This window comes from Adiantum capillus-veneris, chromosome 25 (assembly GCF_014529385.1).
Source record: "Adiantum capillus-veneris isolate H3 chromosome 25, ASM1452938v2, whole genome shotgun sequence".
NCBI classification, from domain to species: domain Eukaryota; kingdom Viridiplantae; phylum Streptophyta; class Polypodiopsida; order Polypodiales; family Pteridaceae; genus Adiantum; species Adiantum capillus-veneris.
In genome coordinates, this window is record NC_140955.1 from 27323546 (window position 1) to 27336206 (window position 12661).

A 12661-nucleotide genomic window follows, 5' to 3' on the forward strand; every position below is an offset into this window, starting at 1 on the left:
AGCTAACCCTAAGGTCTTTAAGCACCATTAGATGCACGTTGCTCTTTGATAGACTATCTCATTTTTGACCCCTCTTGAGATGTAACCATCTCTCCTCTTGCTCTACTGGTGAGATAAGTCTAGAAGCACTTATTACACATTGATCTTTGTTGGTAGACAATCTCCTTTTGGACCCCTATTGAGATGCAATCATCTCTCCTTTTGGTCCCATGCTGAGATAGGTCTAGAAGCACATGTCTCTATTCTAACTCTTGTTCCCGTTTATTCTCCCACATGAAGTGATCGGTTTAATATGAGAAAATCATTTGGGTTAGCTAGATATTAGATTTTATGACATTATCTCTCTCTTGAAATCATAGTCGTCCTCGACTATGAGGTAGAGAAGATAAAACCTAGTGATTAGTCCATGTTTCTGAGGGGGTAGAGGATCCCTTTTTACCCTACGACATCGTTCCAGAATGGATGATTATTTTATTTGGTGCTTGGGAGACTTAGCTGCCGCAAGCATGTATGCTCTTGAGTCCATATTATATTTCCAAAGTAGAGTGACAAATTGTACTTGGTGTTTGAGAGACATCGTCATCACAAACATGATTCTAAGCATGCATACTTTTTTAATTTGTGCACCAGAGAACTAGTCTTTTAAGACAAAAACATTGTTCATTTAAAATGAATTTTGATTTGCTTACTCTAGTACTATCCTTAAGCTAGGTTCCTTGCATCCATCTAGCATCTGCAAAAGGATAATTCTTATACTTAACAAGATATCATTGGATAATCTTAACGTTTCTTAATACCTTGTCTTCGTGTCGTAGGATGGACTCAGATTGAAGTACCTCTTCTTGATCTTCGATTTTGGAGGGTCTGCTACTATTGCTTCTTTAGGTGGCTCTCCTTTGTAAGGCTTAAGTAGGCTCTCATGGAAAACATTGTGCATGAGCCAATGGTTGGACAACTTTAACTAATAAGCCATCTCATTGATTGGCTTAAGTTTTGTTTTTTTAAGGACCATAGTATCTTTTGCTAGTTTAGCATAATACTTTTGGTGGCCCATAGGATTCTTGCCCGTAGGATGCCTTAGATGAGCCTTGAGAAACTTTAGCAAGACCCAATCATTTTCCTTAAAGGCTAAGGCTCTTCTGTGCTTATTAGCAGCAACCCTTTTTGCCTTTGACATGAGATGGATATAACCTTTTTAATCTTTGGAAAAGATTCTTGTAAGTTTTGGTTATATTCATCAACAGCGAAGATCTTCCCATGTACTTTAAGTAGTAAGGGAGTTTTGGATCTTTCCTCCTTATCCTCGAAAGTTACTTTCCCCATAGAAGTATGTACAATGTCATTGTATGCATACTCTATAAGAGGTAGGTACTTCTCTCATTGAGAACGTTGATCTACTTCTATGGCACATGCTTTTAGTAGATCAAAAATCATTAAATTAGTTATTTCACTTTGGTCATCCGTTTGTGGATGATAGGCCAAAAGAGAAATTTAATCTAATTTCTAGATTCTCAAAAAGACCCTTTCAGAAATTATTGGTCATTCTAGGATCTTTGTCCGACACTATGGATGTTGTCAAGCCATGATACTTGAAAATTTAAAATCTGAAGAGGGTTGTCATTTGATGTGCCTTAATAGTCTTTTTGACGGGCATAGAGTGGGTTTTCTTGCTAAGCCTGTCAACTGAAACCATCCAAGTTTCTTCCCTCGATCAAATTTCGACTTTTGGCATACCACGCATTTTGAAACATATTCTTGTATGTTTACTTTTCATGGTAGACCAACAAAAATACATTTCTACTCCTCGAAGAGTAGATTATGGAATCCCTCTTTGTCCAGTATAAGGAGAAGGATGGGATTCATACATGACTTTCTTATTGTATGGGTGAGTAATACATAGCCTATTGCCATTTAGAAGATAACCATCCTCCAAGGTGAATGGTTCTTCTTTCTTCCCTAATGCAAAGGCTGTAATTACATACTTAAAGTCTTGGTTAGTAGCATACTCATATATCATAAAAGATAGATCATTGTGAGTTGATATTAACACCACATTTACCCCTTGGCTGACATGAAAGTGCATCAACCACTTGATTGTACTTGCTAATAATGTGAGCAATATGAAATTTAAATTGCGAAAGAAAAAATTTCCACCTCATTTTTTTTCCGGAGAGCTTGGTTTGCGTCATGAAGTTTTTGAGGCTTTGTGATCCATTTATAGGATGAATGGTGTCCCCAAGAGATAGTGTTTCCAATGTCTAGGGCATATATAACAGCTAGTAGCTCTTATCGGAGTTAAGTCTTTGACTCTCATATGCCATGGCATGCCCTCGTCTCCAAAGGTCGCATCGAATTGTTGGATGAAGGCAAAGACTTTGTAGGTGGAACCAAAGGTGCCATCATATGTAAGTAAAGAGATACTCTTTCCTCCCTCTTTGAACTTCTTAAGCTTTTGGGACCTTTGCCATGCAGGGTAAGATTTGCAATATCCTCCCCTCTTGTATTCTCTAGGAGAATATCTATTGCTTTCATCGGAAGAGGAAGAACGTGCAAGAGGGTGACCTCTTTCTTACCCTTTTCTTCCTTTGTTTCCTCTCTTCCCTTTCAAAGTGACAAGGAGAAGGACTGTGGGTTGATTGTTTCCTCTTGGGAGGAGTTCGCGATCGTTTAGACCTCGTCTTCATGGAGCCACATCTTCAGAGGAACTTAGGGATTCGGTACTTCTCCTTCTTGGGATTCCTCCTCTCGTATGGGAGAGAGTCTTCTTTTGGGGGCCTCATCTATAGGCCTCCTAAGATCTCTCTCCTCTTGAAGAGCAAGGGAAATCCCATAAGTAGGAAGTTGTTGAGTAAACAAAGCACGATTGCCCATAGCTTGTTGCAACCTAGTAACAAGATAATTGACAAACATGGGGGCATCATCATTAGCACCTTCATGTGCAAAATCAAAGTTGTCAATATTCATTCTACTCTCTTGGTTACTGTCACCCATGATAATAAAACTTATGTATAAAATTACTTTGTGCTTTGGTACGCTCAAAAACCTTAGTTGCTAGTCTTCTTTACATTTGAAAATCAGTCCTCAAGGAGCCACACCCGTGGTTTAGACATCTTAATTGCAAAGACTAGTGGAGAGGGTCTAGCATTGCTCGGTTGATTATAGTTCCTGTTGAGCTTGCCAGTAGTTCAATAATGGTTAAGCCAAAGGCAAGCCCCAAGGGACTCCATTATTAAGATTATAGTTCCGAATGGTGTACCTCAAACTAAGTCCTTCTCAACCAAGATAATAGATCCCTGTCCCACTTACCCTATTGCAATAAACATGCCCAACCTTTCATGGACAACTTAAGGACCTCTCTTCTTAAGCAAGAAAAAGAGAACCAATAGCTATGATACCAATGTAATGGAAATGGCCTACGAACTTTGAGAATAGCGGAATCAGGAGAATTAAAGAGAGCATTTTTGTGAGACTACTTTGAGAACATATATGGTGAACTTAATTAGTAGTGGTAGCATAACCATTATACTTAATTAATTTGGCATGAACAATACTTTTGCAAGAGAGAGAATTAGAGAACTTGACAACGGTTGAGGATCGGATTTATGTGGAACCAATCCCCCCTCCGATAGGCTTTTGTATTATAGATTCTCCCATAAAGAGAGACTTGGTACAATACAATCTTTGTGTTCCTTATGACCTAGGTGATGCAATGAAGATGAAAAGTTTCATGCATCACGAACATAACATAGACTTTGTAAAAAGCATTAACCATCCCCAGCCTCGATCCCAAGGCCTCAAACACCTTCAAAGGTGGAGAGAGCTAGTGTGGAATGAGGGTAGGGAAGAGAAAGAAGAAACATTCATAGGAGAAAGAAATAGTTACTCACTTATCATCACTCTTCTTGCTAGCATACATAATAGCATAGTAATGAAGATGGAGAAGCTAGCAAGCTTAAGCATTGAAGCATGGCTCTTGGTTGGATTTGCATTTTATAGCCAAGAGTGTTGGTGTAGGCTCTCAACTTCTCAACAAGCTTGGACAAGGAGATGGAGTTCTTGCACTTTCACTAAGTGAGAATATGTGAAAAATGAGTGTGTGAGAGGGTGTATACCCCCAAGCACACCCCTTGCTTGCTTTGGTCAACCCCTCCCTGTAGCTCAAGCTTGAAGCTCATTGGACCCCTCTAAGCCTAGCCAATCACATGCACAATGCATTTCAAGCGACATGGGTAGTCTTTGGAAAGTGTCCTCCTTACCCCTTTGAGAGAGAGAGCTTGAAAATATCTAGATGTTTGTTGAATTGAAATAGAAGCTTATTGGATCCCTCTTTAGCCCAACCAAGAGGATTCAAGCACACCATGTGGCTAAGCATAGGGAGAGCTTGACATGTGTCCACGTGCCTCTTGAGAAAGGGGGTGCCCTTTGGGTGAGTGGGAGGTTAAGTCAAAGATTTCCCTAGCTTAGGGGCTTTTCCCCTCCTTTATAGGGTCTCTTTTTTATTCAAGCCCCTCAAGCACCTTACCCTCCCATGCATGGGAAGCTTTTCAAGCACCTTACTCATTAAGCATGACAAGCACCTCAAGCACCTTAGTCAGCGAGCATGACAAGCACCTCAAGCATCTTAGCCAGTGAGCACGACAAGCACCTCAAGCACCTTAGTCAACAAGCACGACAAGCACCTCAAGTTTGGGCCGGGTTCCCACCTCAAGCAGAACCCTAGCTTGCCTAAGGTCTAAGGACTTTTAACACTAACCTTTGGAGGTCTTTATGAAGCTAACCCTAAGGTCTTTAAGCTCCATTAGATGCATGTTTCTCTTTGATATACTATCTCCTTTTGGACCCCTATTGAGATGTAACCATCTCTCCTCTTGGTCCCCTGTTAAGATAAGTCTAAAAGCACTTATTACACATTGTTCTTTGGTAGAGAATCTCCTTTTGGACCCCTATTGGGATGCAACCATCTCCCCTTTTGGTCCCCTGCTAAGATAGGTCTAGAAGCACATGTCTCTATTCTAACTCTTGTTCTCGTTTATTCTCCCACATTAAATCATTAGTTTAATATGAGAAATGTATTTGGGTTAGCTAGATATTAGATTTTATGACACCTTAGCTTTTGTTGCAACTACCTTTTCTTTCTCTTCCTCCTCCTTTCGTAGTCTTTCGATTTCCTCTTCATGATAAATGTGGTCTACTTCTTCTTGTACATTAACCACTTGCACCAGAGATGGTTTTTTAGTTCTTGGTTTTTGAGGCCTCCATTGGTCTTTGAGGTCCCCTTGGAGTGATCTTTCTTGTTCATATGAGGGCACCCTTTCTCTTTTTAGTCTAACTTCTCTCTCTGAAGCTTTCATGATCAATTTTGGCATCTTTTTTGTGGCCCTGTTATCCCCCTCTTCCTCTCGGTTGCCTTGAGTTTAAGTGGGAGTAAAGGTTGGGACCTCTTTGGGATGGTGGGTTGTTGGTTGGCGTGGAGGTGTGTAAACTCCATCATCTTCTTCTTGAGCCCTCCTTCTCTCTTCTTCTTCTCTTTGCCTCTTGGCTTCATCTTGTTGGGCCTTTGTAGAAACTTTAGCTTCATCGTGGGCTCTTCTAGTTGCCCTTACTTCTTTCTCTGTAGTTATAGTCTTTAGTAGTTCCTCTTCATCTTGACGGATCTAATCCATTACCCATATTTCAGTTATAGCTTTTTCCAATTTTTTGAGCTTTGCGACAACTCTTGCTTCCTCGCTCTTCCATCTATCTAGTCGTGCTTTCTTTTGTGATTTGGCTTCTTTTATTGTGGATTTTCTTTGGGCATCTGACAACTCTTGGTTAGCCTTGATGTGCCGACCATAGTGTCTTTCAAAGTCGTTGTTTGTTCATAATCCTGATCATTGCCCTGATCATATTTTATCTTGTTGTCTTTCCCTATGGGAGATGAGTCATGCATTGCCTTTAGCTTCTCTCCAAGCCTAGTGTCCCACCTTGGTGGTTTCCTCTAGATTTCTTTTTGAGGCTTAAGCCATAAGGGGCACATGGCAAGCTATTAGCAATACGGGATATGGGAATGGAGGGAGCTTTTTCTAGATTCTGCTCAACTAACCAATTAAAAAAAAGGTCGCTTTGCTCCAAAATTAGTTTTCAAGCTTTTTAGAGAGAGCTTTTTTCAATCCCTCAATTCTCTCTCTCTCTCTCTCTCTCTCTCTCTCTCTCTCTCTCTCTCTCTCTCTCTCTCTCTCTCTCTCTCTCTCTCTCTCTCTCTCTCTCTCTGCTAGATCTTTAGGGTCTCTTGGGATAGTTTCCTACAATGTTAAAACTCTCTTCTTCTTCTTCTTCTTCTTTTTCTTCTCTCTCTCTCTCTCTCTCTCTCTCTCTATATATATATATATATATATATATATATATATATATATATATATATATATATATATATATATATATATATATATACTTATTTATTTATCTCATGAAAATGGCTCTCTACAAAGAGCATCTTCTCCACTAACAAAGGCCATATGGCTATGTGATCAGACTTGCCTATATGGACACTCATTTATCCAATGGGATATGATGTGCTATTAGTTAGATGTGTACATCAATGCATCAACAAGATTTTGAGATTGGCGGGTTCAGGAGAATACCAACAGTTGTGTCATTTAGAGCCAAAGACATAGTTACATCACGTATGTCATTGTCTACTATGAGATATGAGGCCACTTTCATTACCTGTTCAGATAGGGCTTTGCACCATTGGCTAGAGTCATGAGATATCAAGATTAGAGATGCCTCGAGTTGTTTTTGCTACAATTGTGTAGACACGGGGAGAGTCTCTTGAGAAGATTAGACAGTGGGAGACATTCACAAAGGGAGATCTTTAGAGCAGAGACTCGGCAATTAGATGAACAAGCTTCACAACAGACTTTAGAGTCCACCTATACCAGAGGTACATTGGCTGGCAGCCATTGAGTTTGGGAGAGCTTGACACCCACATCTACAAGGGCCACCACAACATCGATGGAGGCTCCATCTGAGGATCATGACTATTCGAGCACGACATGGGAGACGTCCAGTACGACTATTTATAGAGGTGGACTTTGACGATGCTCTTCATGCATCGATGCAGTAAATCCTCGAACATCGCACGACGGCAGACATCCTCGGATATTATTGTTTATTTTGTACCCAAACATTGTATTAGATCCACAAGTAAGTGTGACAAATTTCAAAAGCGGAGGTGATTAACGAGGATCTTGGCAAGATGCTTTGGAGTGTTGAGGAATGAAATGAAAGGCAAAGGCCAAGTGTCGGAATAGAGGGAAATCAAGGCAGTATCAATCATGGATTGCGACAATTGTCGGGTGAGGGTTGATGTAGCAATAATTTTATATAAGGTTAGAGCTCATGTAGGGGACGTGGACGTAGGCTGGTTGCAGTCGCTCAAGACAATAGTGGTTGATTCTATGGTTCTTGTTGCACCAACCCTTTTAATATAACATTTCATTTCATTTCTACCTCTAAGGCAATGCAATATAGAGGCGACACGTGCAGCCTGCGGTGTCACTAGCGCCAAGCTGAGAGAGAGAGAGAGAGAGAGAGAGAGAGAGAGAGAGAGAGAGAGAGAGAGAGAGAGAGAGAGAGAGAGAGAGAGAGAGAGAGAGAGAGAGAGAGAGAGAGAGAGAGAGAGAGAGAGAGAGAGAGAGAGGAGAGGGGGGGGTGGGGGGGGGGGGGGGGGGGGGGGGGGGGGGGGGGGGGGGGGGGGGGGGGGGGGGGGGAGGCGGTTGGCGTATTCAGTCATATGGTGTTACGTGGAGTCATTGTGGACAATATATATCATAAAATTAGGAAATACATAAACAATCAATGATTTGGTAATGCATACAAAAATTTCCTTCATGTATTCCCCAAAAAATAGCAAAAATGTCGTATAAAATCTCATGGGTTCACATAATCCCTTTGATTACATTTTAAGAGATCAAGAAAAGAAACATAATACCATTAATCATGTAAAATGCATTTGTTTGCTTTGTTTTGAGGATGGGTTTGTGGCCCTAGCCCCTTTCGATGGCTCTAATGTGGAAATTTGTAGCTTTTGTGTTGCTTTCTATCTACACTTGCCCCACATCTACTTTAGTGGCATTTATAGCTAGGTTCAGTAGAGACAATGTTTATCACCATGACCCCTTTTTTGTGTGCAAGTTTCTCCTAGTAGCCTGCCCAATTATCTTTCTTGACACTTGTATGAAATCGCACTTTACAGAGATATATTCGACTATTCGGGATGCCCAAGTACTTGTAGGGCAATCTACAATATTTACTTGGGTACACATATATATAAGAATGCACATACCAAATCAGGGTACATCGTGCCATATATATGCACATATGAATTTTATTGTATAAATGATGTTGGTTATATATGTGTGTGTGTGTGTGTGTGTGTGTGTGTGTGTGTAGTATTGGCATATACAATTGTTGAGGCAAATACACTTTTGATCAAAGACCAATAGCTACTTGATCTAGGATTTTCCTTTTCATGGTCGTATTGCATTAGGTCATCTTGAGGTGGTTTGGAACCTGCCCTTTTGTTTAGTGTGTATATTTGTGTGTGTGTGTGTATCTACACACACACGCACACACACACACCTATATATATATATCTTTCCCCCCTTGTATTACCCTCTCTCTGAGAGAGAGAGAGAGAGAGAGAGAGAGAGAGGGATTAAAAAAAAATCTCTCTCCCAAAATTGATTTTCAAGCAAATCAAGCTTTTTTTTGTTAAATTGGTGAGTTGAGCAACAATGTGAAAAAAGTTGTCCCCCAAAAGCTCCCTCCAAACCTCTACTCTCAGCAATGCCGAGAGTGCAGTATGCCAACCTCATCAAAACTTCAGCCCCTTTGATGTAATTGATCTTTTCGTCTCCTTTGTGGGACATTTGACTAATCCTTTGTGCAGATATTTAGGAAGGTTGAATCATTGCTTTGTTCCCTTCTTCATTTGATGTTCCATAAGGTTCGCTAGATTGGTACAATCTAAGAGGAAACTCGAATTATTTTCTTTTGAAGTCTATACAAGTTCTTGATGTCTTACTTTGTTGAAGGTCTCCATGGTGAGTAACCTCGCTTGCTTTGATTAAGTTTCCCATGCCTAGCAATTGGAGCCCCTCTACAATCATTTCTTCTATGATGCACACTTTGATTTTCTATGAATTGGAGCCTGTAACTGAGTAGATGTGCCATCTTGTTGGATTGTAGATACCAACTTGTGTGCTCTCTTTGGATCAACTCCACAAGGTGGCAATTCAAAATAATCGTCAATGACAATCTTTTTAGATGCTCTTTGGGCCTCTTTTTTGATTTGGCAATGATTCAAGCTCTTTGGCCATGATAAGGAGTTCTATCAAAGTAACATAATCATCTCTAAACTTGACGTGGAAGATGGTGATTGTGTGCTCTCTGAGGTACTTTTTGTCCAACCAGTAGGTGGTTGCTTGCTTGATTGTTTCCTCATCTAGCTGGTATGGTATCAAATTTTGGAGCCTCTCACTCTTTTTTAGCCTCTTTGTGGTCAATTCTCGGCTAGGCATTGAACCCAAAATCACAATGTCAAGTCTAAAATTCCAAGTTAGAAATTTTCATTGCATACATGTTCTGGCAATTTGGAGCACAGAATCCAACTTTAAAATTTTACTTAAGCATGCAAGACATGTCTACAAGCACTCGAGAATGCAAAGAAAGTGAAAAGCCCAAAAAATGTCATGTTAGACCAATATCGCAATACTAGACTTGCAGGTATTTGGTGGTTGGTATGTCCAAATGAAGCAAGATTTGGTGTGGGTGGGATGAGATGGATCGCTTTGATAGCTAGTCTAGAGTAAGCTAGAGTTAGACTCAAAGGTGAATGACCAGGTTCAAACTTTAGTTGACCAAATTATAGACTTTAGATGGATAGATGATAGATTTAGACTCCATATGAACAATTGAACCAAAAGAAAATAGAATTCAGATTATGAAGCAAGTAGAACTATATTCACATTTACATAATGATTTGAAGTACAAAAGTTCAAAGAACAAAGCACATGGAATGACTAATCTAGAAAGTACAATTGGTACAAGGCTCAAAAGTGAGTGCTCCTAAGCTCTACAAAATAAAAAGCTTCAATTCAAGAGTCAAGTGTCTAGGGTGAGTCTAAAGTCAGGAATCTCAAGCGTCCTTATATAGGTTTTTGCATTAGAGTATGACTAGCCACATAGTCACACAACATGGGTTAACTGATGGTAACTCCTTTAAGTAAACCCCCATGCAAGGCATCTCTAAGAGCTAGCTCCCATCTTATACATCTTCCTCCTCTTTCTTGAATTTTGTCATATACAAAATTTCAGATTGGGATATGCTTTCACCTCTTTTGCCTAGGCTTTTGCTTATCTAGAGTCTTATTTACTTCAAGCCTTTGAAGCTATTGAACTAGTGGTTGCATAGATATGGCCACCAATTGCTACTGGGGAGTGTTGAAGGTTGCATTTTCCTTTGTTGGCGTGTGTGCCACATCCACACCACCAACTAGTAGAAACCCCCTCTACTCTAGAAACTGCTAGACGTGCTACCCACCAAACCGCTTTCATTACTTGTTATTGCCAGTGGGTTGTGGCCCCCACTGCCAACCATCAAATGCCCATGTACTAGCAGCCTAGAGACTCGTTGAATTGATGGGCATGTTGCCTTGAGAGTCGGCACCTACTGGCCCCACCACCTTGAGAGTTGGCAGTTGGCACTCTCCTCTATAAGTTGTGGAAACTTGCAGAGAAATTTGGAGAGCATTTAAAATTCAAGCTTACTTGGAAAAGGGGCATCCCTTAAGCTCTCAAGCGATCATTCACACCTCAAGTGAAAAGGATTGTACCCTATCTTTCTTTATTAGTTTTCTTTCATTCAAGACGGCTACTTTATCTCCAAAGCCAAGCATGAAGATGAACGAGGCCAAAACAAAGATATGTATGCTTTATCCAAGCCAAGAACCATGCTTTTGCACAAGGTCTTCCATATTTGCACAAATTCCTTGCATTCATATTTGCATGTAAACAAGTCATGGTGACATTTGGCTTCATCAAGCTAATTATTGTAAAAGGATCAAACATTGCCCTATCATAGGTAAGACCATCCTTAATAACACACATCATTTGCACAAATTTTAATAAGTATGATGTCATAAAAACTAATATCTAATTCTCCCAAATGATTATCTCATGTTAAACTGATCATTTAATATGGGGAAGTACCAGGGGAGTAAAAGCTAGAATATTGGTAAGACTACCAGACCGGTCTCTTCAAGATCCAAAGGAGGGAAAATAGGGATCCAAAGGGGGACAATATACAAAAGAGCAATGTGCTTCAATGGGGCTTAAAAAGACCTAAGGTTCAACTCCATTAATGTTGGAATTAGGGTTGCAGAGAAACACACACAGCTTGGAGAAGACAAAGGAAGCTCAAGGTACACAATAGAGAGTGTGTTACTTAGTGTGCAATGGAAAGATAGATATCCCTAGAGTGATGGGCGTATATACAATGCACGGGGGGGAAAACCTCCTAAAGAGGGAAAAAATGCCCCAGCGGTCCTAGTGTGTTCACACACATCACTACCACATGTATATGGTAACAAATCCCACCTGGAGTGATGCGGTGAATGAGAGCTGGCACATGAGTAAAGGGAAGTGCCATGCCATGAGGACAGGATCAGTCCACAAAGGGGAGTAAGCCCAAAGCTTTGCGGAAAGCTTCAAGCTTCTCACGAGACAATGCCTTTGTGAAAAGATCTGCAAGGTTGTCCTATGTTGGCACATAAGCCAAGCTGATCTCTCCTGCTGAGAGCCTTTCCCTGACATAGTGGTAATGCACCTCAATGTGCTTTGTGCGAGCATGAAAAACTGGGTTCCTCGCAACTGCCAATGCGCTCTGACTGTCAGTGTAGATAGTGTTGGCAGTGTCCTGTCCAACACCCAAATCAGCCATAAGGCGTCTGGCCATACACACTTAACCGTAGCTGTGAAGACTGCCCTGTACTCAGCCTCACAACTCGAAGTGGCCACAGTAGGTTGCTTCTTGCTCAACCATGATATACATGAACTGCCAAGCATGAAACAAAAACCACTTGTGGACACTCGCGTGTCAAAACAACAAGCCCAATCTGAGTCCGAAAAAGCATGTAAGTCTGGCGGCAATGATCCCCCCCTGGGATAAAACAAGCCAAGATGTAAAGTGCCACTAAGGTAGCGGAAAATCCTCTTGACAGCCTGCCAATGCTTAGACCCTGGGCTATGCATAAATCTGTTGACCTGTGAGACTACAAACAATATCCGGCCTCATGTTGCATACATAAAAAATGAGGCAGCCAATAGCGGTTTGATAAAGAGTGACATCAGAAGGATCGCCATCATCATGTAGACTCAACTTCAAACCTGTTTATGTTCACACACATCACTACCTCATATATGGTAACACATAAGTCAATAAATTTGAAGGAATTTCCTCCCATTGCATTTGGAGGAAACACACAAGTCGTTGCATTTGGAGGAATGTTTTCTCGCTCCATTTTTTCCAAACATAAAGCCTATTAGCCTTGCCCCTTTTGAGCATAATTAACATTTAATGCACTCCAACACATATTGCAAAAAGGGAGATTTTCTAGGA